Source organism: Mustela erminea, chromosome 7, assembly GCF_009829155.1.
Source record: "Mustela erminea isolate mMusErm1 chromosome 7, mMusErm1.Pri, whole genome shotgun sequence".
Classification (NCBI taxonomy): Eukaryota; Metazoa; Chordata; class Mammalia; order Carnivora; family Mustelidae; genus Mustela; species Mustela erminea.
The window spans coordinates 10355851-10379228 of NC_045620.1; the positions used below are offsets into that span (position 1 = coordinate 10355851).

General features: G+C 41.1%; 1 protein-coding gene across 7 annotated transcripts in view; it reads left to right on the forward strand.

Annotated features, from left to right (window-relative positions):
* The first annotated feature begins 687 nt into the window (after window positions 1–687).
* ADNP (activity dependent neuroprotector homeobox) overlaps window positions 688–23378 on the forward strand; it is a 32410-nt gene continuing 9719 nt past the window's right edge. The window contains exons 1-4 of one of the 7 annotated variants that reach the window (XM_032350347.1): window positions 688–779; window positions 2797–2970; window positions 4321–4392; window positions 23227–23276. The gene's annotated coding sequence lies outside the window, so the exon portion shown is untranslated. Of the gene's footprint in view, window positions 780–1240; window positions 2971–4320; window positions 4393–21240; window positions 23277–23378 lie in introns of those variants that run through there. The other 6 variants (XM_032350348.1, XM_032350349.1, XM_032350345.1 and 3 more) reach the window with 6 other exon arrangements.

Consider the following 23378-nt stretch of genomic DNA (forward strand, 5'->3'; position numbering starts at 1 on the left):
TAGCAGTGAGAGAGTTGTCCCTGGGGGACATGGGGGGAAGGGGTACTGTCCCCCACTACCCCCCCTACTTAGCTGGACAATGAGTCCTCTTATGCTAATGAGGTATTTACGTCACTTCCGCTCTTTCTCGGCCGCCATTTTGGCTAGGGCAGGTTCGGGGACTCGCTCCGAGGCGCTTGTATTGTCTGCTGAGGGGAGACGCGGGATCAGCCCCCTCCCCCGCCCGTTGCCGCCGCCGCCTCCACCGGCCCGGTCTCCCCTCCGCCGCCCGCCGGGATCCATGAGCTGAACTCCCGCCCCCCCGGCCGCCGCCATCTTGTGCCCCCTCCCCCTCCCGCGGGCAGCGCTAAGGGGGATTTTGGCGTCTCCTCAGACACAGCTCCCTCTCTCGGTCCCCGCTGCTGAGGAGCGAAAGGAGCGCGGCCGCCGCCGCCCGTCTGCCCGCGCCGGTGAAGCCGCCTCTCCCACACCCTCCGTCTCCTCCCTCCGCCCCTCCTTTGTCTGCACCGCTCGACGACGCTGCCGCCGCCGCCCGCGCGGGGACTGGAGGGAGCCGCTCGCGCCGCTGCCGCCGCCCGCCGCTCTGCTGCGCCCGCCGCGCCCCCCGGCAGCAGCCGCGGCCGCGGCGCGAGCCGGAGCCCGCCGAGCCAGAGCGCGACGAGGCCCCGGGCGCGCCCTCGCCGCCGCCACCGCCGTGCCGCCGCCATCCGCCCGCCGCCGCCGCCGCCGCCCGGCCCCCGAGCACGCCGGCCCCGCGCGCGCCTCGAGGCCGAGTCAAGGTAAGCCCCGGCGGCCGCCGCGCGCCGACCCCGCGGCCCGGCCCCGCTCCCGCCGAGCTGGCCCCGCGGGCGCATTGTTGTTCCCACTGCCAGCCCTCCAGCCGCACACGCTCCTTTGCATACTCTGGTGCTGACGGCACGCCCGCCCCGGCGCGGACCGCTACCCGGGCTCTGCTCCGGGGTCCAGGCGCCTCCTCCTGCAGCCCGACCTCCCTTCCCCGCCCCGTGAGCCCGCCGAGGCCAGCAGCCAGCCTGGCCCCCGGAGCCTGTGCCGCTGATGGCATCTCCCTCCACCCCGCCCCCAGCAAGAACAGAGCTGCTCCCATCCCTGGAACTAATCCCTTCCTCCCGCTCCCCCCCCCCCCCCGCCAAACGAGCCCCCCACGCACACCCCCAGTGCCTAGGACGAGCCTTCTGCCTGGTCTACCCACCCTTAGCTGGGGGAGGGGGGGACGGATTGGGGGGCGGGGAGCATGCATGGCACGGAGTGGAAAGTCTTTGCCTCCGCCGTGCAACCCTTCCTCCCCAACATGCCAGCTACCCTCCTGTCCTAAGCACGGAGTCCACCACCACCCCTTTTTCTCAGTCGCAGCTGCCTGGTCAGCACGACCTCTTATGAACATTCTGAGCCCCAACTTTGCAATAAGATGGTAAAAAATGGAAATCCAGAAAGCTGCGAAAAGATTTTCTTTTTTAATGCAATGAATGGGGAGGAGTTCTTTGAGCACCCTTTTATTCACCTCTCTTTCCTCTGGGCTGCCTGCCCTCCCCTCCCCCCCAACCTGGATGCCTGTCTGCTGGAAAAGGCGCGATTGCTTCTCTTCCTCTTCTGCCCAAGATCAGGCGCTAAGGTCTAATATCCTTTTTAGCCACACATGTACCCACACTAAGTCTTCTTGATGTTCTTGCGTTCACCAATTCCTCTGAGCAGTTCTTGCCATAACCCCATTTCTCAGACAAAGGCTTAGGAGGGAAAAAGAACCAAACTGTTTCCTGTGTTTGCCATTTTAATGCTGTCCATCCCCACACACCCAATTCCTATCCCTGATGCTTCTCGTGCCAGTGTCTTGAACCTTCAGAGGGGAGGAGGGGAAACTCCTGGGTAGCTTGATACAGTTTCTTTATAAATCTGCATTGTTGCTTCTGGTTTATGGCCATCAAGAAAATACCAGCCCCCACCCAAAATGCACCGCAGCCAAGTCGGCTAAAGGCGATGAGTGTTGGAGTCAGTAGGGGGCGCATTCCCTGCACTGGGTAAGGCTGCAGAGGGGGGAAGGGCCCCAGAGCTAGAACAGGATGTGCTTCACAGCGCCTTCTACAGACCATGGGAAAATGGACCCAGCAAGACACACACTCTCGCACTCTTAGTTGGTGAGCTGACAGCAACATGGCGAAGGATTAAGTGAGTCAAGAGCGGTGATTTTATTTCTTTTAAAGAATCCACCCTGCATTTTAGAAGTTCTCTTTTTACTTTTTCAAAACTGTTGACCCTCAGACAATCCACATTTGTTCTTGGCACATCATTGGTACACAAGATTTCCTATTCTTTGGAATTCTGGAATTCTTCCACCTTAAGCTTTGAATGTGTCACCATGTCTTTCCAAGGTCAGATGGTAAAGGGGAAAGTTTAAAACCTGAGAGTTACGGGTTTGGGGGTATTGCTGATTACCTCCTTTCTTCATGGCCCACATCTTTCCAACTCTTTGAGAGTTAAAAATCATTCTTGAAAGATGCTAGATTTTAGTGGGGTAGTAATTTTCATAAGCATGTAGATGGGTGTCATGATTTGCAAAGCCTTGTTGGTAAACATTAAACCCACGTTGAGTTCTTCATGGTCAAACTCAACAGAGTTGATTGTAAAATTTTGTCGTCTTCTAACTTTGGACTTGCAATTGCCATTCATTTTCTTAGTAGCCAGCCACCTTTGCAAAAGCATTGACACCGGTCTTCTGTGAGCACCCACCTTCTTAGGGAGTGTTGATTTCTATAGATTTTACTCCTCTTGTTATTTCCATAGGTGTGAGATGCACAATGCGAAACCTAGGCCCCAGCTTTTGCACCATGATGCACAGGGTTGTACTTTTTGTACTGAACTGATAGGTGGCCTAGTGGTTATGCCCTGTACTACCATTTTGAGGATCTGGACTCCGTTCCTGCCTTGCTCTTTGGACCACATTGTCAATTCACACCGGTGGGTATATTCATTTTGGAGGGTGGGAACTGCAGCAACAGGGAATCCAGAGACTTCTTCCTCCTTGGTCACCACCAAAGCCAACACTTCCAAAATTTCAGCCTAGCCACATTCCTCAAGGAACCGGTTAGAGCTGGTTGCAGTCATGGGTTCTGAACAGAGAAATGACTTACGGCTTGTTTAAGAGAAAATTTAAGTTGCTAATACTGTTTTAATCATTTACATTCTGCACTCTTGTGTATAAAGTATCTTAAGTTCTCAATTATTGTTATCTAGATGACCCAATCTCAAGAGTTGCTAAGCTTCTGTAAATCTTACGGATTCTCTGATCAGAACAGGCCTTTCCATGAACATGTACTTGCTACCAATGATTGACAGTGGTTGTTGATACTTGGGGTACTTGTAAGACTTTGTTGCAAGTATTTTATATAGATAACACCAAGGTAAATTTATGGGGAATTGAATGGGTGTATTCTTTGATACATAGTTAACCAGTTGGTGCTTAAGGGAGAATTTTCCTGGAACATTTGCTATTAAGTAACATTTTGGTGAGTGAAAAGGAGGCAGCTTGGTTCAGGTATTCCGATGGAGACTTAACTATATTGGTTTTGAAGTTTTTTAGTAAATGCAAGAATCCGATTTTAAATCTAATTGGTGATATTTATAATATTTAAATACTGTTTAGTATATGTTAAATGGAAATAATTTTGACCTGTACTTGGTCTTTGATATATAGTTATATGAGTTTTTAAATGAGTAATTTGGAAACAACTTATTTGAGGTGCGTTTGAGATTAATGAAATTTGTGAAGGTCCTTCTGTTTGATTCGGCAAATTATACATAAGATACAGTGTTAACTGATATCCTTAGTGGTAATAGCCATTTTCCCCCTACAGGAAAACTTGCTATGAGCTCTTAGCATGTATTTTGCAGTTTCAAGGTTTCCTGGTTTGGGCATCAAAGTGAGTGAATGAATGAATAGTGAAACAGTTGGGCTTGAAAGCTGGAATTTAGGTAAACTGTGAGAGTTCATTTAAAGAACGGTAAAAAGCCTCTACTAACCAGAGGGTGGGGATGGGTATTCTGTTTAATTAAACTTTAAGTAGAAGTTCCTTCCTTATCTTGGCCATTGTTGAAAATTTCCTAAAATTACCTTATCAGAGGCTACTAGACATTGAACTAATTAAATCTTTGATTTTGGTTCTTAATGTCTCTGTATCGAAAATATAGGAGATTGGGCTCTGAATCTCTAAAGACATCTGGCCCTGCCTGTCCTGGAGGTCATTGGTTGTAAACATACCCACTGTGAATTTGTTTTGCTTAAATTTCTCTTTTTTTTCCTTAAACCAGAGTGCAGGAAAAGTTCTAATACTATTTATATTAAAAATAAAACGTCACCATGTTGAACAGATTAAGTGTCAAGTAAGTTCTCAATTATTGTTATTTTGATGACCCAATCTCAAGAGTTGCTAAGCTGTTAAAAACCTTAAAGATTCTTTGATCAGAATAGGCCTTTTCATGAACATGTAGTTGCTACCAGATAATCAGCTTAAATTGGCTTTTACCAAGTAAAAATGACTTGTTTTTTGTTCTAACATATATGAACAAGTTTATTACTTCAATTTGATTATTAAAAGTATAATTAAGTAAAGTGCACAATGTGTTAAATTGTTGCTTTCCTTGTAACTTCACAAAATTTGAAAAGTACTACTAAGCATAATTTCTAGTATTGAAAATTTTAAGTATTCAGCAATCTGTTGGTTGATACATTTAAGGTGATGTACACATGCTGGCTACATGTTTAATTGTGGAAATTAATGAGGAAGATAGAGCTGATGAGTTACAAAGGAGCAAGTAGGGATCAATAATTGGCTAGAGAGAGAAAAGAAAAATCTCAGTATCAGTAGTATTTTTGTCTTTTGGGAACTATATATAAATAACAAAATTGCATAAGTTGTAATAGACTTCGGCAGGTTGACTCCATCAATTGGTGTGGACATATATACACGTAAAATACAACTGACTTTTTAGAGTTGGAAGTAACTGTAACTAAATACAAAGTCCCACCATCAGAAATGTGGTTGGGAAACAGTACATTTAACTACAGAAAAAACGTCGGAATTAGATATTGTAGTTTTTCTTTAAATAACCTATTAAAATCTTAGATAACTTACAAAATGTTGTCAAAGTAGCCAAAAAATGGAAAATTTTGTGAGATTAGAAACTAATTTGTAGTTTACACCAAAATGCCCGAAACTGCTGTGTAATAATCTACATGTTCATCCTAAACTTCCAAAAGGGCTTTTACTTTAAAGTCTTATGTCTTCTAGAAGATAAAATATTTCCCATGGGAGTTTAACTTCCATTTATTTGCCTAAAAGGCATGAACATTAAGTCCAATGTTGTTACGCTAAGTAAATAATTATAGTTAGACTCACAGAGCTTGACATGTTATTAGCATCGTGCACACTTCTAGTGAGCTTGTGGTGTTAAGTCTAGAACAAACGCCATATTTTGCTGATGTGTATCACTGTCAGTTCTACATTTTATGTTGTTAGTTTGGATACTTGACATTTGAAACTGGTGAGAACCAAAGCCCCACACTAACTGAATTGATACTTTGAATGCAGAAGTTGTTTCTTCTTTACTCATTGGTACTTGCTGCCTTAATCATTGAGATACTTTATAAAAGAAGCCATCCTTGTTTTGCCCAGCGTGAGTGGCCACCGTTCATCGTGACTTCATGATTTTTATATTGTTTGCCTGATGCTGCTAATTACAAAGTGAGGGGAAGGATGATTGTGCTCCCTCAGTCTTTCTGTGTCTTAGTACTCCTTAGACCTGTGTTTTGGTTGTGAGCTACCTTTGTTATCTTGCAGTTAAGGAGTCATCTTAAATGAGAATCCATATTCTTGTTCCACTGGAAGAAGGCTCTCCTCATATATTATCAGGCTTCTCAGATTGGGATATATATATATCAACTTGATTATAATGTGATGTTTTGTCTATATTAGGAAGTCACAGATAAAATGTGCGCCAACTATATACAGGAACTGTTTTGATTGAGAGCACACATTTTCTAATCAGTGTAAAATGCAAAGTTCTTTTCACTATTTCAGTTCTGGGTTCTCTCATCTCCATGTTTGCATTCACTTGTCCTCTGGTTGTAGTTCTTTGGAAATGCACACTCAAGCTTCCTTGCTTTTATTGATCCCTAGCTTAGTTCTAAGACCACAGCTTGAGAAATAATAACATTTCCAGAATTGCAGCAATGTTCCTGAAATAAAGGTGTGGAAATTAAAAGGAAAGCCTAAGTGCTCTTGATAGAGTTTACTAAGGAAGACTGCCCTGAACATGTACCACAGTTTAAGATTTAAGATTTAACTCCAAAACATGCACATAATCTATAGGAGGCTCATGCATTGTTTGACCATCCCTTAGAATTAAAAATAAATCCCTACACATCCTAACTCCCTCTCCAGTAAGGATATAGATTTGTGATTGAGTCACTCAGCTATGAGTTGTTTGTCTTTATGTGTCACTTCTCATATGACTTGGTTGATGCCTTTAAGAACGGAGAACCATGAGTGTAAAGGCCTCTTTGCTAGCCTTTAGGGTAATATAAATGATGCCCATTTTATTTGGCAAACATTTTATAAACCATTCTGAATTTTTCTCAAGATCGTCCTTGTTTCACAAGTGGGGAAGTCAAGGCACTTCAGCTTGCGGTGTTGAAGTGAGACACAGAGGGTGTCCATGCCAGGCCTGTGCTTGGACACAGGCTTTTGTAGGGTTCGCATGTGCTCTTTGGCTAATAATGAGGGTTCACATGAATGTTTCGTAATGATAATGCTGCTTCATGCTTCTGTGTCCGTGAAGACCCAAGGATCCTGCGTGCGCTTGACAGTCAGAGAGGCTGACCAAACCCCGAGCAAGAGAGGACCAGCAAAATTGTGTTAGGGGTGGTCACTTGAAGCAGCACATGTCTGGTTTGAAGTTGCCTGTACAAGGATCTTAAAAAAAAAAAAAGAAAGAAAGAAAGTAAGTTTGTTTATGGTCCTGTTGCTTTTCGAATGTTTTGGTTGAGGGCAGTCTTGTTCTTTCTTTCCTCTGGACAGTCATTTTTGTTTAGACAGATAATTGTTGGCTTTTGCCCTTCTGCCTTTCCATTTTCTGAACCCTCTGGTCTCCATTTAAGAGTTAGTGGAAGCCTGTACTTGCATTGAAACATGCAGCTTTTTCTGGTGGGGACTGGCAACAATTGAGAACCTGTATGAGTGGTTTCTCTTCAGATCTGTTACATCTGAAGAGACTTCTGTCTAGCAGAAATATGGAAGAAGGCATTAAAGTTTTAAATTGGGGGTAGGGGTTGTAAACGTAGGTCAACAGTTGCAATTCTTGCTCTTGTGAAAGGAGTGAACTAGAACTGGGAGTGTCCTATGCAGTTGGCTCAAAGTCCTGGTCCAAAATCAGGTAGGCTTAAAAACAACACCCAAGAAAAACTACTCTGCAGAAACCGTAAGAGTCGAGCCACCAAGTGGCAAAGACTGCTGCACAAATAATAGCTCTGCTACAGAGAAAGCTTTGCCTATTAGGCCTTGACTTCTAGGAGATTGCTCAGAAAAACTTGAGGTGATTTGGGTAAATAATTCTGTTATTCATGAATGAGAAAAGTTCCTTTCCGTTACTCCAGGAAAATTATTTCCGAGTAGTTGTGATAGAGCATGGAAGTTTTCTCATTAAGGAATTGAAAATTCCACTACTTTGTGTCCTACACCTTTTAGATGACCAGACCAGTGACATGCTCCTGGAATGATTAAAATGGATATGTCTGGATGTCTTCTTGGGCCTACTGGTGAATTGATTTCCCACTTTCACGTTTCTCCTAAGCCAGTTTGTCCACCTGTATTGGCAGCAACAGTGCTCAGCTGTGGGGTATGTGGGCAGCAAAGGGTTGCAGTCATTCCCTGTGGTGTGTCTCTGCCTTGCTGGAATGCTTGTTTAAAATGGAGTAAATTGGGAAATGCTCCCCATCTCATACTCTCTAAAGCTAGATGAAGTTGTTAGAAATAGTCTCTCTCTTTTTTTTTTTTTTTTTTTTTGGTGAGCTGTGAGGCATCTTTCTCCCTTTCAGGTAAAATTCTTTGTGAACTTCAGTATGTAAAATCAATAAAGGGTTAGGGAGCACACCTTCAGTTCCTCGGCTTTGATCTCGTCTCTCCAGCATCGTCTTTCCTTCCATGCATGTGTTCTGTCATCGTTTCAGCACATTCTCAAAACCCTGAAAGCCTTTGGTTCCATTAGTGTTCTTTAAATTCTGGTGGTCACCACTAGGATTCTCCTCTAAATTCTCTCAAGTAACAGGATAAACCGCAACATAATAGTTTCTGGTTGTAGACACTAGTCTTTTAGTTTGAAAAGTCTTTAGAAGAGAAGTAACCCACATATTTTTTTATGCAAAATCTAGCTCATACCTTTATGTTTCTGTGTGACTGTAAGTCACTAGGTTTATTGTGGGTACTTGCAGATGTTAAATTGCATGTGCATTTTAAGTGCCACAGAGTTTATAAGGTTAAGAATATGCTAATCACAAATGTAAAGTATTATGTGTGTGAATGCACATTGTAATGTGTCTTAGAACAGATATATAGCAACCACATCTGATGATCAGGATTAATAGTCCATATTTTTTAAAAGATTATAACAGTGTGAGCTTATGATTTTCAAAGTGACTAGTATCTGATGTGGTTTAAAATAATAACTGCTTTAAGTGTTAACTGGCAGCATCTCATTTAATCCTTCTGACATTGGAATTGAACAATAGAATAGTGTCCTTCCACATATACCATAAGGAAGGAGACCTCCAGAGGTTAAGTAACTTTTTTAGGTTCACAAAGCTAGTAAGTGGCAGAGTGAGGATTAAGTAAGGACACAGATCTGCCCAGCTCTGCAACTGTGTTCTTAATTACTACATTGTACTGTCTTTCTTCTGAGCAGAGGAAAGCTTTTAGTGTGTTGTGTCCCCCTACTTGTTAATAGAAATTTGAAGTTGTGAGGTAAAAATTTTACATGTGGCTAACAGGTCAGCTAAATTTTTATTCATGAAAACAGTATAGTTTTACTGGAAAACAGAAATGTTGATGTAGGCTGTAGGCTTCACCCTTGAACTTCATCTTCCTTTTGCCGTCATTTCAGTATCTTACTGTCTTACACCTAAGGCTCTGTGCAGACCTTTCAGATTGGGTGGGTCTGCGGTGGTTGTCAACTCCTTCTGGTGATTCTGACGGTTGCCGAGGTCCGATACTGCACTCTGCATGGACTTCTCCTAGACCTTTTGTAATAGTATCTGCCAAACGGCTGGATTTAATTCTCTTCAAGTGCCCATAGAATTGTATCCTTTCTCTGCTTCGTTGACTGCAGCACCTCCTCAGTGCCTACCAGATACAGCTGCAGGCTCTGGTGTCACACTCAAGACTTCTGTCCTATCCCCAAGCTGCCTTTCCAACCCTGTCATTCCTTATTACTTAGAAGCTTGGCATAGCAGCCATTCTGGACTCTACATAGTTTCTAGAACTCCTTGCTGTCCCACTTCTGGAACTGTACCAGCAAGTTTGTTTTGTTTTGTTTTGTTTTGTTTTGTTTGCAGTGAATGCAGATTCTCAACTAAACTAGTGGCCCCGCTTAGCATCTGCTTCCACCTTCTCCTGCATTCCCCTATGGAGAATGAATTCTCCCTCTTATAAAACCTCAGAGCATTTACTTCATGATACATCTGACACTTTGCTGCTTTTCCTGTGGTTGTTTATGGGGTGTCATCTCTGTAAGTCCTTTCTAGGCAGGGGCTGGTGTTTAGTCTATATTTATTAAGTGCCTGCTATGTGTCAGCCACTGCTGTAGATGCTAGATATCTAGTATCTAGCAAGAGGGGAAAAAAGACAAAAAAGCTAAGCAGGGTCTTTTTAATAGACTCTTCTTTGCTTTGGATAGTGAGATAGCACCCTTGTCTTACTGAATATTTAAGTTTGTAATTCCATCATTTGAAATCAGAAAAATCAATCTCTGCTGAAAAATAATTCATAGTGGATATAATTTACAGACATAAATACCTCTTTACCACACTATCAATCATAATTTCAGGTCATAGTCTGATAAATCTGAAATCACTTGTGATAAGCATTTAAAATAAAACAAATTTTAAATCACAGTGTAATTATAATTTTGGAGATTGGTAATGTGGTGAATGGGGCTGTTTATTTCCCATGAAATTCTTAGTTTGATATTAATGAGCCACCCACATGAAAGAAAACAAAACTTGTTAAAATTAAGTTTCCATCATTGTGTTACCTTTGAAAAGGTTTCCTAATTTATTTTTCCTAGGACCTTTCCCCTTGTACAGTTCTATCCTTAAAACTGTTTGGAAGAAACTTAAGGGTTATTTAAAAATTTAATACATGGAAATTCTTTGAAAATCTTTTCTGTACCACTACATTCTCCAGAATCATTTCCCTTCTGCAAAACTAAAAAAAAAAAAAAAAAACAGTTGAACTGGGCTGCCTGGGTGGCTCAGTAGGTTAAAGCCTCTGCCTTTGGCTCAGGTCATGATCTCAGGGTCCTGGGATCGAGCCCCGCATCGGGCTCTCTGCTCAGCGGGGAGCCTGCTTCCCTCTCTCTCTCTGCCTGCCTCTCTGCCTACTTGTGATCTCTGTCTGTCAAATAAATAAAATCTTTAAAAACCGTTGAACTTATTAAAGTAACCTCAGCTGGATTAACTCTTAGTTAAGGCCGAGTGAACTGGAGCCTTTGACATTGACAGAAATGATACATTCCTCTCTTCCTGGCGTCTTCGAATAGAGCAGATCTGCCAGGAAAGTGAATTCTAAGATTTTTTTTTTTTTTTTTAAATATCCAACAGTTTGGCGGCCATTAATAATGTTACCATAGAGTCTTTCATTTAATATTGTCCAGAATGGTTTGGAAATTATAAAGTCCTTCAAAGTTCCTGTATTACATCCAGGTCTTGCTCTAGAGGATCTGTCCTGTTCAAAAAAAAAAAAAGTCTTAACAGATGCTTAATGTTCATAGATTTGGCAGAGTCATCAATGATAAATGCCTCTCATTTTGAACCCACTCCATCCTGCTGGTAAAACTACGAGCAAACCTTATTTGGTTCCATATTCAGGACTGTTGCCTTAAATTTTCCAGGAGCCACACTGAAAAAAAATATTTTTAATTGTGGTAAAATACACCCTAAAATTTACCATTTTATTTATTTATTTGACAGAGATCACAAGTACACAGAGAGAGAGGAGGAAGCAGGCTCCCTGCCGAGCAGAGAGCCGGATGTGGGGCTTGATCCCAGGACCCTGGGATCATGACCTGAGCTGAAGGCAGAGGCTTTTACCCACTGAGCCACCCAGGTGCCCCAAAATTTACGGTTTTAATGACTTCTAAGTGTAAAGTCCTTTGTCATTAAGTACACTCACATTGTCATGCAGCCTTTACTACTGTTTATCTCCAGAACTTTTTTCATCTTACAAAACTGAATCCTATACCCATTAAACACCCAAGTCTCCATTCTCCTCTCTACCCAGCCCTTGACAACCACATTTTTCTGTCTGAATTTCACTTTCAGTACTCATATGAGTAGAAGCACAAAAAGTATTTGCCCTTTTGCGATCAGCTTATTTCAGTTAGCAGGTCTTCAAGGTTCGTCTGTTTCCACTAGCCACATTTTAACATTTAATTTCATTTAATGTTAACACTTATTTTTTTTTTAAGATTTTATTTATTTGAGAGAGAGGTCACAAGCAGGCAGAGAGAGGGGAAGCAGACTCCCTGCTGAGCAGGCTCCCTGCTGAGCAGAGAGCCCGAACACTTAATTTAAAGATGAAATTAATTTTAACATATCTTTAACCTGGTACATCCAAAGTATAACTTCAACATGTCAATATTTTTGAAAAGGTATTTATGAGGTATTTTGCATTTTTTCATACTAAGCCTTGGAAATCCCAAGTATGTTTTACATGTGAAAGCATACTGCCGATGGGCAGAGGACTTGAATAGATTTTTCTCCAAAGAAGACATAGAAGTAGCCAATTAACAAATGAAAAGATACTCAGTATCCATTAATCATTAGAGAAACGCACATCACACTTACAGTGAAATACTATCTCATACACGTTAAGATGGCTAGTATTAAAAAAACATTTAACGGGTGTTGGTAAGGATGTGGAGAAATAGGAGGCATTGTGCACTGTTGATGGGAATGTAAATGAAGAACCACTGTGGAACCAAAAAATTACTGTGTGAAGAGATATTTGTACACCCATGTTCACAGCAGTATTCACAATAGCTAAAAGATGGAACCAGTCCAAGTGTCCCTCCCATCACCTGCCAAATGTGTGCACATATAGCGTGGAGTGTTATTCAGCCTTTAAAAGAAAGGGAATTTTGACACAGGCTCCAACATGGATAAACCTGGAGGGAAGGGATATGATGCTAAGTAAAACAAGCCAGGCACAAAAAGACAAGTACTTTGTGGTTCAACTTACATGAAGTACTTAGAGTAGTCAGAGTCAAGGAGACAGTAGAATTGTGGCTGCCCAGTGAAGAGCGGGAGTTAGTATTTAATGTACAGAGCTTCAGTTTTACAACATGAAAAGAGTTCTGGAGACGGGTAGTGGTGGTGATGGTGGCATGATATTAGGACTAAGTATCACTGAACTCTGTGCTAAAAATTCTGGAGATGGTAAATTCCTTTATGTGTGTTTTACCACAATAAAAATAAATTAATTTAAAGCATATCTCCGTTCACTTCAGACTAGCCGTATTCTACATGATGAATAGCTGTTTGTGGCTAGCATCTACCTATTGGAAGGAAAGCACAGTTCTTAAAAATTAAAAACTTTTCCGGCAGCATTAGTTTTCTTGCTGCAGGACTAAATGCTGAGATACAAAAGATTCATTTCCCTTTAAAAGAAAAATTAGATGTGCATAAAAAGCTGGAAGGGTAAGTATGCCCTGAGTTAACTCTTTACATATACTTATTTGTGTTCCTTGCCTTTTCCGTATTTGTTCTATTAGGCCCAATTGCTTTTTTCTTTTGTAACAGCTTTACCGAGAGGTGCTTCATACACCATACAGTCCACCCCTTTAAAGTATACAGTTTAATGTTTCTTAGTGTATTCCGAGTAGTGCAGCTAACACCGCAGTCCGTTTTTTGCAGTATCTTCATCATCCCACAAAGAACCTGGTTCCCATGAGCAGTTGCCACCTGCTGTACCCCGGCTCCTCTAGCCTTTGGCAACTTTACCCTTTACTCTCTAGATTTGCCTATTCTGCACCTTTTATGTAAATGGAATCATACAGTAAGCGGGCTTTTGTGACTGACTTCTTTCCCTGAGTATAATTTTGCAGGGTTCATCGATGTTCTGGCATATAGCAGTACTTCATTTTTTATGGCTGAATCATATTTTGCTGTATGAATAGACCACATTTTATTTATGGAGATTTGGGTTCTTTGTCCTTCTTGGGTATTAATGACTACTGTGAGACCATTCCTGTACAGGTTTTTGGTTTTGGGGTTTTTTGTGGGGGTTTTTTGGTGGTTTTGGTTTTTTAGGATTTTATTTACTTGAGAGAGAGTAAGCCTGGGGGCAAAGGGGCAGAGGAAGAGAATCTCAAGCAGACTCCCAAGCTGAGGGCGGAGCCCGTGCAGGGTTCTGTCTCACCACCCATGAGATCACAACACGAGCCAAAATCAAGAGTCAGACGCTTGACTGACTGTGAGTCCCCCAGGCACCCTCGTGTACAGGTTTTGGTGTGTATATATGTTTTTATTTCCCAGTTGCTTTTGTAATAAAAACAAACGGAACTTTATTTGCAAAAAGGAGCCTAAAATGTAGTTGAAAGAAGACTGCCCTCCTGCCTAACCTACTACTGTCCAGAAAAAGAAGGATCATTAAAGCCTCTGCTTTCCCAAGCAATTTTTGGAATAGCATGTTTTGAGTATAGATAATGGGGAGGTGATAAAAGAGAGACAAAAGATACATATGTTTTTGAAATGCTGGTGTTTTGTTGAGGGATACCAAGGTTGTGGTTTTCATTTTGCAGGATATTAATACATCGGGATTATCTTCCTGATGTGACGATCTGTTGACTCTTGGCATCCATGGTGATGGTTAAGAGCACTTTCAGGCAAGTGGGCTCAGAGCTAGGTTCTTGTTTCAGTTCTTCTCAGGATCTGACGGGACCATCTGACCTGAGATGTGTGTGTATTCTTAATCTGTTTCATCACTTGAGCTAGTTTGGTTGAACTTGTTTGAGGTTGTTTCAACTTAGAGTATGAAGTTCTGGCACTTTCAGTGTATGTATTTAACATGCTCTTGTTTACCTTTAATGTCTGAGATAAGAACTTCCTCTAAAAGGGTAGTGGGAGGAGCGCAGCATTTTAGATCTGGAGATAACCTTGAGACCCAGGTCTGTCACGGACAAGCTGATCACCTTAGGCCAGTTGCTTCACCTCAGTTGCTAATCTGTAAAATGAGAAGAGTATAGATGAGGCAACCCTTCGGTTCTTTCAGTGATTCACAGTGCTACATTTTGGAATCAGAATGTTCATGTCCCTTTAACTGAGAAGATACTTAAAAACTTGATAGTTAACTTCCCTTTAACCAGACTTGGATTCTGTACAGGTTTTTGTTCCCACCAACTGAACTACCTAATACTGAGAAGCACAACATGTATTTTTAAAAAATAAAAGATTTTGGTTGATTGTTGTAATATGTGTAAAGTGGCTGCCACCAACACAGTGCACCTTTTCGGAACAGTAATTTAAAAATAATATCTCAGGTAGAGCATGTGACTCTTGATTTCTGGGTTATGAGTTCAAGCCCCGTGTTGGGCACAGAGATTACTTTTTTAAAAATAGTAATATATTAGGGGCGTCTGTCTGGGCACCTCAGTCAGTTAAGCACCCAACTCTTTATTTTTGGCTCCATTCATGATCTCAGGGTCGTGGGATCAAGCCCCACATTGGGCCCTCCACCAGTCGCAGCATCTGCTTGGAATTCTCTCTCTCTTTCTCTCTAACAATAAAAATAATACAATTTTTAAGAAAATATCTAGAACTAGAGAAGTGTTGTCCCACTTGACTTCTGATGGTGTCACATCTGGAATACGTTTATTCAGGGCACCAGAGAGGTTGACAGATTGGAGCCCATCCACTAGTGATTGGCTCCTGTGATAACAGAAGTAATGGTGAAAAGAACTGAGCATGCTTGACTTGGGAGGAGGGAAGGAGGAAGGGTCTTAAAAATGTGAAAGGCTGTTCTGTGGCTAGGGAATTCGATTTCTGTAGACTGAACTGAGAACTGTGGGCTTGTGAACAGAGATGTCCAATATGGAACAAACTGCCTAGCGGGGTTTGTGCTCCGCTCACTTGTGATCAGGCGGAGAGAGTGTCTTAGATTAAAGCGGGGCTCCTTGTGGAAGGGATTCACACATTGTTTATAGACTGTGGCCAGAAGTATTGCTGTACCAGATGCTATATTTAGGGAAATGTACTCATTTTGCCTTTCATAAGTAACAAGTCTGCTTACCACAAAAAAAAAGTATAAAAACTGCGGAATTTAATCACTGATTTGGTAAAAACTTCAAAATCAAAGTGTCTTTTTTTCTGGAGGCAGTTTTGTATTTGATACAATTAACTCCACTGTAATTTTTTTTATTAGAGAATAGTAAAAGTGCAGTTAGTAGATGAGTATAGAAGAAAACAGAAGTTGGTTACATTTTCTGTTGGCTTCTTGTCTTTATTAACAGTGTTCTAATACAATAACCTTTGCAAAATAATTGGTGTTCATTATTCATAGTTGGCTTTTAGTACAAGTGTGTCTTCATTTGCAAGTAGTTTTCCTAATCCTCCTGGGCTTTACAAATAACCCCCCCCCCCTTTTTTTAGTTTCAACACTACTGCACATTTTCTGTTACTTAAGGAGAAAGGAGTCTAAACTTTATTTTCTCACCTCTGTCATGCTGCACACTTTTACTGCTAATCCAGAAGAGCATTCTGCCCTGGATTGTCAGTTACTTGTTCTGTCGTATTTGGGATTGAGAAAGAGAGGAGACAGTTAGATCTGCCTTTCTGTGAAGAGCCTCTGGCATCTGCAATGACTTTTACCCGAGCTTATAGGAAATTGAAAGATTAGTTGCTTCTGTTTGGGACTATGTTTGTTGTTGTTGTGTAAAGAAGGAGAAGGATGGTTTCTTCCAGACCAAATGTAGGTTCTGGGCTCTCAACATGCTCACTCATCAGAGGGCTATTCTAAAAACGCTTTTTGGGGTTTATTTTTTTCAAAATACACACATATAAACCTATTTACAACTGGCTTAGTTTAAATGTAGGACCTAGTGACACCCTTAGAAAACAAATAAGGTATCTCTCTTTACTATTTCTGATCCCAGAATAGTCAGGAAAGATAAGCACTTACTGATTATAAAAAGAAACAGTGTTTTACAGTGACCACAGTTTTACTCAGTGATATTGACAGGTATTAAGTATGTTGTTGAGGGGGTGGTAGGAGGAAAAGTGAGCACATAAATAAGGAAATGATGTTTTCTTTCTGCGTGGTTTTATTTTAATGGGTCCTAAATGTTTCCACAGAGACATCACAAAATCCGTTTAAAAAAAAAAAAGTATGATCTTGGGTAGCATGAAGATTTATGACAGTCTTCTTAAAATGTCTGTGCATCTTAACAAAACAGTACTTTTTAGTTAGTGGTTTAAAGAAACTTCAAATATATCTGATCCTTAAATCCCAGCACAGGTTATAAGATCTTTATATAAACACTTGCATCTGTGTGACATTAGAATACTCTGTTTTCTTGATTTAATATCAAAGATCTGAATTTCCTCTGTGTTAATTTGGATTGATGATGTTACCAAAAATGAAACTGTCTATATTGTAGTAGTTAAAATGTCTTCTTAGTTTTTATTAACATAGAAAATACAACTGCTGTTTTTCTTCACTAGTAATGGACTTATTTCCAGCCTTTGATCCCACCCCCCCCACCCCCACTAAAAGATTTTCTCCGATGTGTGTTTTTCTTTACAGCTTAATGTAGAAATGTTTAAAGGACACCACCAAAGTATAAACTGTATTCTAATCCTTAGGCTTATTGTGGGCTTCTGACAGCCATACTCTGATCAGGCTGTAATTTTACTCAGGGGAGATTTTCAGTAAACTTTTAGAATTCTGTTGTAGCCATCAAACTTCTGCTTTGGTTGATTGTCCACTAGGTCCTCATTCTACATTTCAGACAGCTCACCTTGGCATAAATTTTCATTAGAAGCTTAATTTAGACAAGTAACTATTTCAAGGAGATACTTAGTAACTGGGAAGTTTTCCTCCTCCTTCCGGCCAGTTCAACCTCTGAGCCCCTCCGCTTTTTTCTTTCTTTCTTTCTTTCTTTTTTCTTTTTTTTTTTTTTTTAAATAAGTCAGCTAAGAGTTGTTCAGAAACAAGGGTTTCCTCTTTATAAGGGGGGGTGGGAGCTTGTTGAAAACCATTTGTTTAGGCCAAGCAGCTTGTGTTCAGGAAGAAGTAACCATTCCTGTCTAGCTGTCAGTGCAGTGTTAGAAACGTTTTCTTAAGAAAATTGTAAATTTGTATTCACTGATACAACTGATGCATTAGCTGTCACTCTGCAGATTTTGGTTCACAGATATAAGAAAGTTGCAAGTGATGGAAATTAGGGCATGCTATCATATTTACTTCTGTATTTTCTGGTATGTTAAATTAATACCATATGTTCTTATGAAGAACTTGGGAACCTAAGAAGGCACATAAAAATATGAAGAATTATATCCTGGAAAATGTCATGTTAACATCCACACTTGTGGTAGCTTAAAAGATAATCTGGAAAAGTTTGATCTGGAGGCTTTTTTTTTTTTTCTCCTGGTTTGTTTGATTAACTGTGCCTGGTCAAAGGTTTAAAGTTTATGGGGTATTTTTGTTTTTGTTTTTGTTACTTTCTGTGGGCACACTTACAGATGTTTTCCTGCCTTTTCCCTACTCCAAAAAAAAAAAAAAAAAACAGACAAAGTGATGTCATCCTCCATCCCTTTGCAAGGAACCTTATCGTGTACATAGACAGGCCTCATGACTCTTGGTGTATCAGGTCTTGCAAACCTTGCCTTGAGTGGGCTAAACTAGAACCATCTGCTGTCGGGATCCCCTGTCTTCCTGACCCAGAAGAATGTCAATACAACACCTGATTTGATCCAAGCCTTTTGGCAGAGCTTTTGTTTCATAAATAATTATAATTGTGTTTCTCAGATGATGACTTCTTTGCTTAAGTGATGTTTAGTCATTGAGATGTTGTTATTCTTCACCTGTACAGGTTCATCCTATAGATCCTTCCTCATGAGACAGGCTCAATCTGCCTCATTTCTCTCTTGGTATGTGGAGTAAAGGAGTATTTTAGTTTTGGTATTTGGAAGGGAAAGAAACCTTTGTTTGATCAGTCTTCTATGTATGTATTCAGTTCATCTCTAGCCTAGGGGTACAGATCTCAGATTTTTCATTTCTGCCATCTGACTCTTGCTTTCTAAGAAAGCACATGAGTAGAAGTTTGGCCAGGATTATTAGTAAAACTTTAATGTTTTGGACCCAATCAGTAGGTGTGGGTAAAATTCACAAAGATCAATAGGAAGGGATGTGGCTGAATCATTCAGCAATGAATTTAAATCATTCTTAAAAATTGATATTTTTGTCTTGTTCATCAGATGGCATATGCTTACCCAAACACTACTCATTTTAAGTTGTTAATAAAATACTTGCAAATGTTGACTCTGTTATTAATAGGTCATTGAGCTTTCCCCCAAATCTTTCATTGTTTGTTTGTTTGTTTGTTTTTAATTTTTATTTTTGAGAGTGGGGGAGGGGCAGAGGGTGAGGTTGAGAATCTTAGCAGTCTCCATGCCAAGTGCAGAGCCTGATGCAGGGCCATCTCATGACCCGAGCCAAAATTAAGAGTCGGACGTTTAACCGACTAAGCCACCCAGGCACTCCCTTTCTAATATTCTAAAATATTGGGGAGAGGGGCATCTGAGTGGTTGAGTCAGTTAAGCATCCAGCTCTTGATTTCGGCTTGGGTCATGATCTTGGCATTGTGGGATCAAGCTCCATGTCGGCCTCTGCACTGTGCATGAACCTGCTTAGGATTCTCTCTCTTCCTCTGGTCCTCCACCCACACCTATCTCCCTGTCGCTTTAAAAAAAAATGGTGGAGGTGTTTGACCATTCGGTGTTTTTGTTTTTGATTCATGAAACCAGGATCCAAAGCATCTTTCAGAAGAACTCTGTCTTCCTAACAAACTTACTCTTTCTCCTAGACCTAATAAATAAGTGTAATTACTTGACATAAAGTTCTTCATCTTTTCTCTTGTTCACTTCCTCTTCTGTGTCCTACTACCCAGTGGGTCTACAAAGACTTTTGGTTGCAGGGAACATGAACCAAGGCTTAAGCAAAAGTGGTCATGTATTTGGCTCTTGTTTAGAAGAGTCTTTGGAAGGGGCTGTCAGGCACAGCTGGACTGAGGACTTTAAGTATTGTCAAATGGGAGTCTTTCCCTCCCTCTGCTTTCTCCATGTAGTAGCAGGTCCTGAGTCCTTTTCAGCATCACTATCAGCCGTGTTTGGGGCACACATCCAGTTCTACTAGTCTCAGTGTCGGCAGAGGTAGAACACTCCGATTGGTGGACCTGAGTCAGACACACACTGCTGATGGAGGAGGTGGCTCCAAGAGGCAGTTCGGCAGGCAGTAGCCATCTTCTTGACTCCAGTGGCCAGGTGCCTGCTGTGTGCTCTAGTTCCTGGCCCTTAGACATGATGGGGTATGGAAGGGAAGAACTGTGTCCTCTTCATCTCTCTGTTCCCGGCACAGTGACAAAGTATAGGTTCTTCAAAAATGATTGATAAACAGGAGAATAGTGGTTCCAGTCTATTAAATTGGATATTTTCCCCTTTTTTGCCATGAGCTGAAAGGTTTTTGGTTTGACTGGAGGAGCTCCCCTTGGTATTGGGATAATGGTGCTGACCTGGTGAAAATGGCCATTCTGACAAACAAGGAGGCTTAAGAGAAAGGACTAGCCACCTGGGGACAAATCTGGAGAGAAAGCCCATCTTCTGGCAATTTTTGACATTAAAGGCTCTTCCTGCTTAAGAGTAATTATTCTAAATACTCTGTTTTTTGCCCTCTTTCTATTCAGAAATGATGGATCAGCCCTTAATCTCAAACAGTTGATTTCCTATTTACTCGGTCGGTTCCTGCCCCTCAGTCACTTATGATATGGGCCCCTTGTACACATTTCTAAATCAGAGGACTTTTCAGGGCCAGGAGTAATTCTTGTAAAAGCTTGTAAGTATGAATCAAATAGATAACATTGATGAACCCTGAAGCCAGCTGTTGATTTGATGTTGTTTCTTTAAAGAAAAGAAAACTTATTTGACAGAACAAAGAGTGGGGAAGGAGGAACAGGAGAAGGAGAAGCAAGCTCCGTTCTCAGCAGGGTTCCTGATGCAGGCCTTGATCCCAGGGACCCCTTGAAGTTTTTTTTTGAGATTATTTATTTGTTTGACAGAGAAAGAGACACACAGACAGAGATCACAAGTAGGCTGAGAGAGAGGGGGAAGCAGGCTCCCCGCTGAGCAGAGAACCTGATTCGGGGCTCCATCCCAGGACCCTGGAATCATGACCTAACCTGAAGGCAGAGGTTTAACCCACTGAGCCACCCAGGTGCCCCTAAGTTCTTTCTTAACAGCAAGCAAGAGGCTGGGGAAAACAACCTGTAGGGCCCTTTAGTTCTTTATCTTGTCACCCATAATTATGCTAACATTCACAGAGTTGAATTCTGGCTTGTTGCAGAAAAGCTTGATACAACAGTGGCCCCTTACAGAAGGGGAGCTCCATGGCAAAAGGATAAGAGCAGGAAGGATCCTTCTTTGCTTATATTTTAACACTGTGTACCTGTTCTATGAAGTTTTACTTAAAAAACAGGAGTCTTTGTAAATGCTTTTGATGATGCTAACACACATGAATGAATGAGTTATTCTAGCTCCAGATGGACAAAATGTTTTTTTTTAAGATTTTATTTATTTATTTATTTGAAAGAGAGAGATCACAAGTAGGCAGAGAGAGAGAGAGGAGGAAGTAGATTCCCTGCTGAGCAGAGAGCCCGATGCGGGACTCGATCCCAGGACCCTGAGATCATGACCTGAGCTGAAGGCAGCGGCTTAACCCACTGAGCCACCCAGGCGCCCCAGATGGACAAAATCTTAAGTGACCTCCATAAGCAAATACAGAGAGGGTACCTCCATCTGTGGGAGAGGGCAAAGAGAAGTCCCCAGATCCAATAACAATGCCAATAATTTAATTCTACATCTTTCAGTGTAAACTTTAATTTAGATTCCTCCTAGTTGTTAATCGTTTTTTTTAAAAAAACACATTTTTGTACATTTTCTGGTAAGCAGTGTTCAGTATTTATATGCCTGTTTAATTCAGCCTAAGTAGACTTGAGATTTACTCCATGGCTGAAATACCACATTTTATAAATTACAAGTTTCTTGTAACGAAGCTCCTTTATGAACATACTGACATTTCCAGAACTGTAGGTATATAAACTGGGTGCCTACCATGCAGGGAGGTGCTTAAGACAACTTGTTTAGCCGTGGGTGGTGGGCACTGAGAAAGCCTGATGTATTGCCCATAGGAGAATGAGTTTTCCTTTATCCTTGGCTGCAGTTTAACTCCCTGGGTGCTTTCTGTATAGACTGGTGTCTTCAGTGGTGGCGACATTTCCCAATCATTGTGTATTTGTTTCTGCTGAGATACTCAGCTGCATATAACCAGAAGGCGGGGAAAACCAGTGGCTGCCTTCTGGGCTCATCTCTCTTAAGTGAAGCAGGACTGACTTGAGAAGTTCCAAAAGAACTGCTGGATTTGGGCCCACAAAGAGTTTATGAAATGAATAGAGAAACAAGATGTCTCTTCTCAGACTTGGGCGTTGGTGGGCATCTGTTTTGATGCCTGGGCTCTTCAGAACTAGCCTGCAACATTTGCTGTATTTCTGAAACATTGCTGTCGGGTGGTTCTCTCTCAGTGACCTGGTTGTGGGACGTTTCATTAAGCAGCAACTGATCTAATACTTTCAAAAAGATGGTTTAAAACAATTTAGCAATAAAATTTCCACAAAGAATAATGGATCTGTCTTTGAATACACATTAAATTTGTAACCAAAGTGACTTCTGAGTCCACTCGTAAGTAATATGCAGATTGTCAGATGGCAGAAAGTGTGAAGGACACACAGTCCTGCTTCTTAGCTGCTGAGGATGGGGAGAGTAAGCAGTGTTTTTTAGTGAAATGCATTTCTTTTTTGGCCTCAGTTATACTTTGTACTTCATGTAGAATATTTTGAAACTTCTCAGTACTGAGACACATTCAAATTCAGAATTTGTAGGAGTTGTTTGTTTTGGTAGGCTTTACTCTTTTTTCCATTTTTCATAGTTAATATTGATTTTTGGATTAGAATAATAAATGAGGTAACATGGTACTGTATTACATTTGGATTAGTTGATTATGGTTGTACTTACAAATGGTAGTGGTATCATAGAGTAACAGTCTTTATTAATCAGTAAACCAGATTTGTGTGTATTAAACTTTAATTCCTATTGCTTTGGCTTTTGGGTTTGCCACTGGTTTTGGTTTTTGGAACTATTTAATATTCTACAAAATTTATTTGGATTATTACATTGATGATAAATTCTTACCGTATTTTATAGGAAACATTTATGGTCATGGAGAAGCCATACAAATACTAATTTTATTTTAACTTTTGTTTTTTAAGGAACTTGGGGGAAGTGGACCTAAATTTGTGCTTTTAATGTATTAGGTCATTTAAAGAATTTTTCAGTTCCTTCACACATACATGTAAGCTTTTCATTTTTCAAGAGGATCCCCTAAAGTCTGTAACACAGTCATCATCTGCCCTGATGCTGAGTGCCTTTGTCCAGGGGTCCTGCTGGCTGGGGGGCTAGGTACACAACCAGTAGTGTCTTTAGTTTGGATAGTATTTGGAAACACTAAAGGATATTTCTTAGCAGTGTGCAGGACAGTTCCCAGAAAACAAAAACTTCTTTTCCCTGGCACTCAAAATTTTGTGATAATGATGCTGAAATGGTGAACATTTTTCTATTTTCAGAGGCTCAACATCACAAGGAGAAAAGCACTAACTCAATTTTAAGATAATCGGTTGGTATTATTAACCTAATTCTCAATTTTAAAAAAACCAGTTTGGTGATGAACTTAATTAGAATTGTGCCAGATTAGACCCACAGTTGATATATAACATAG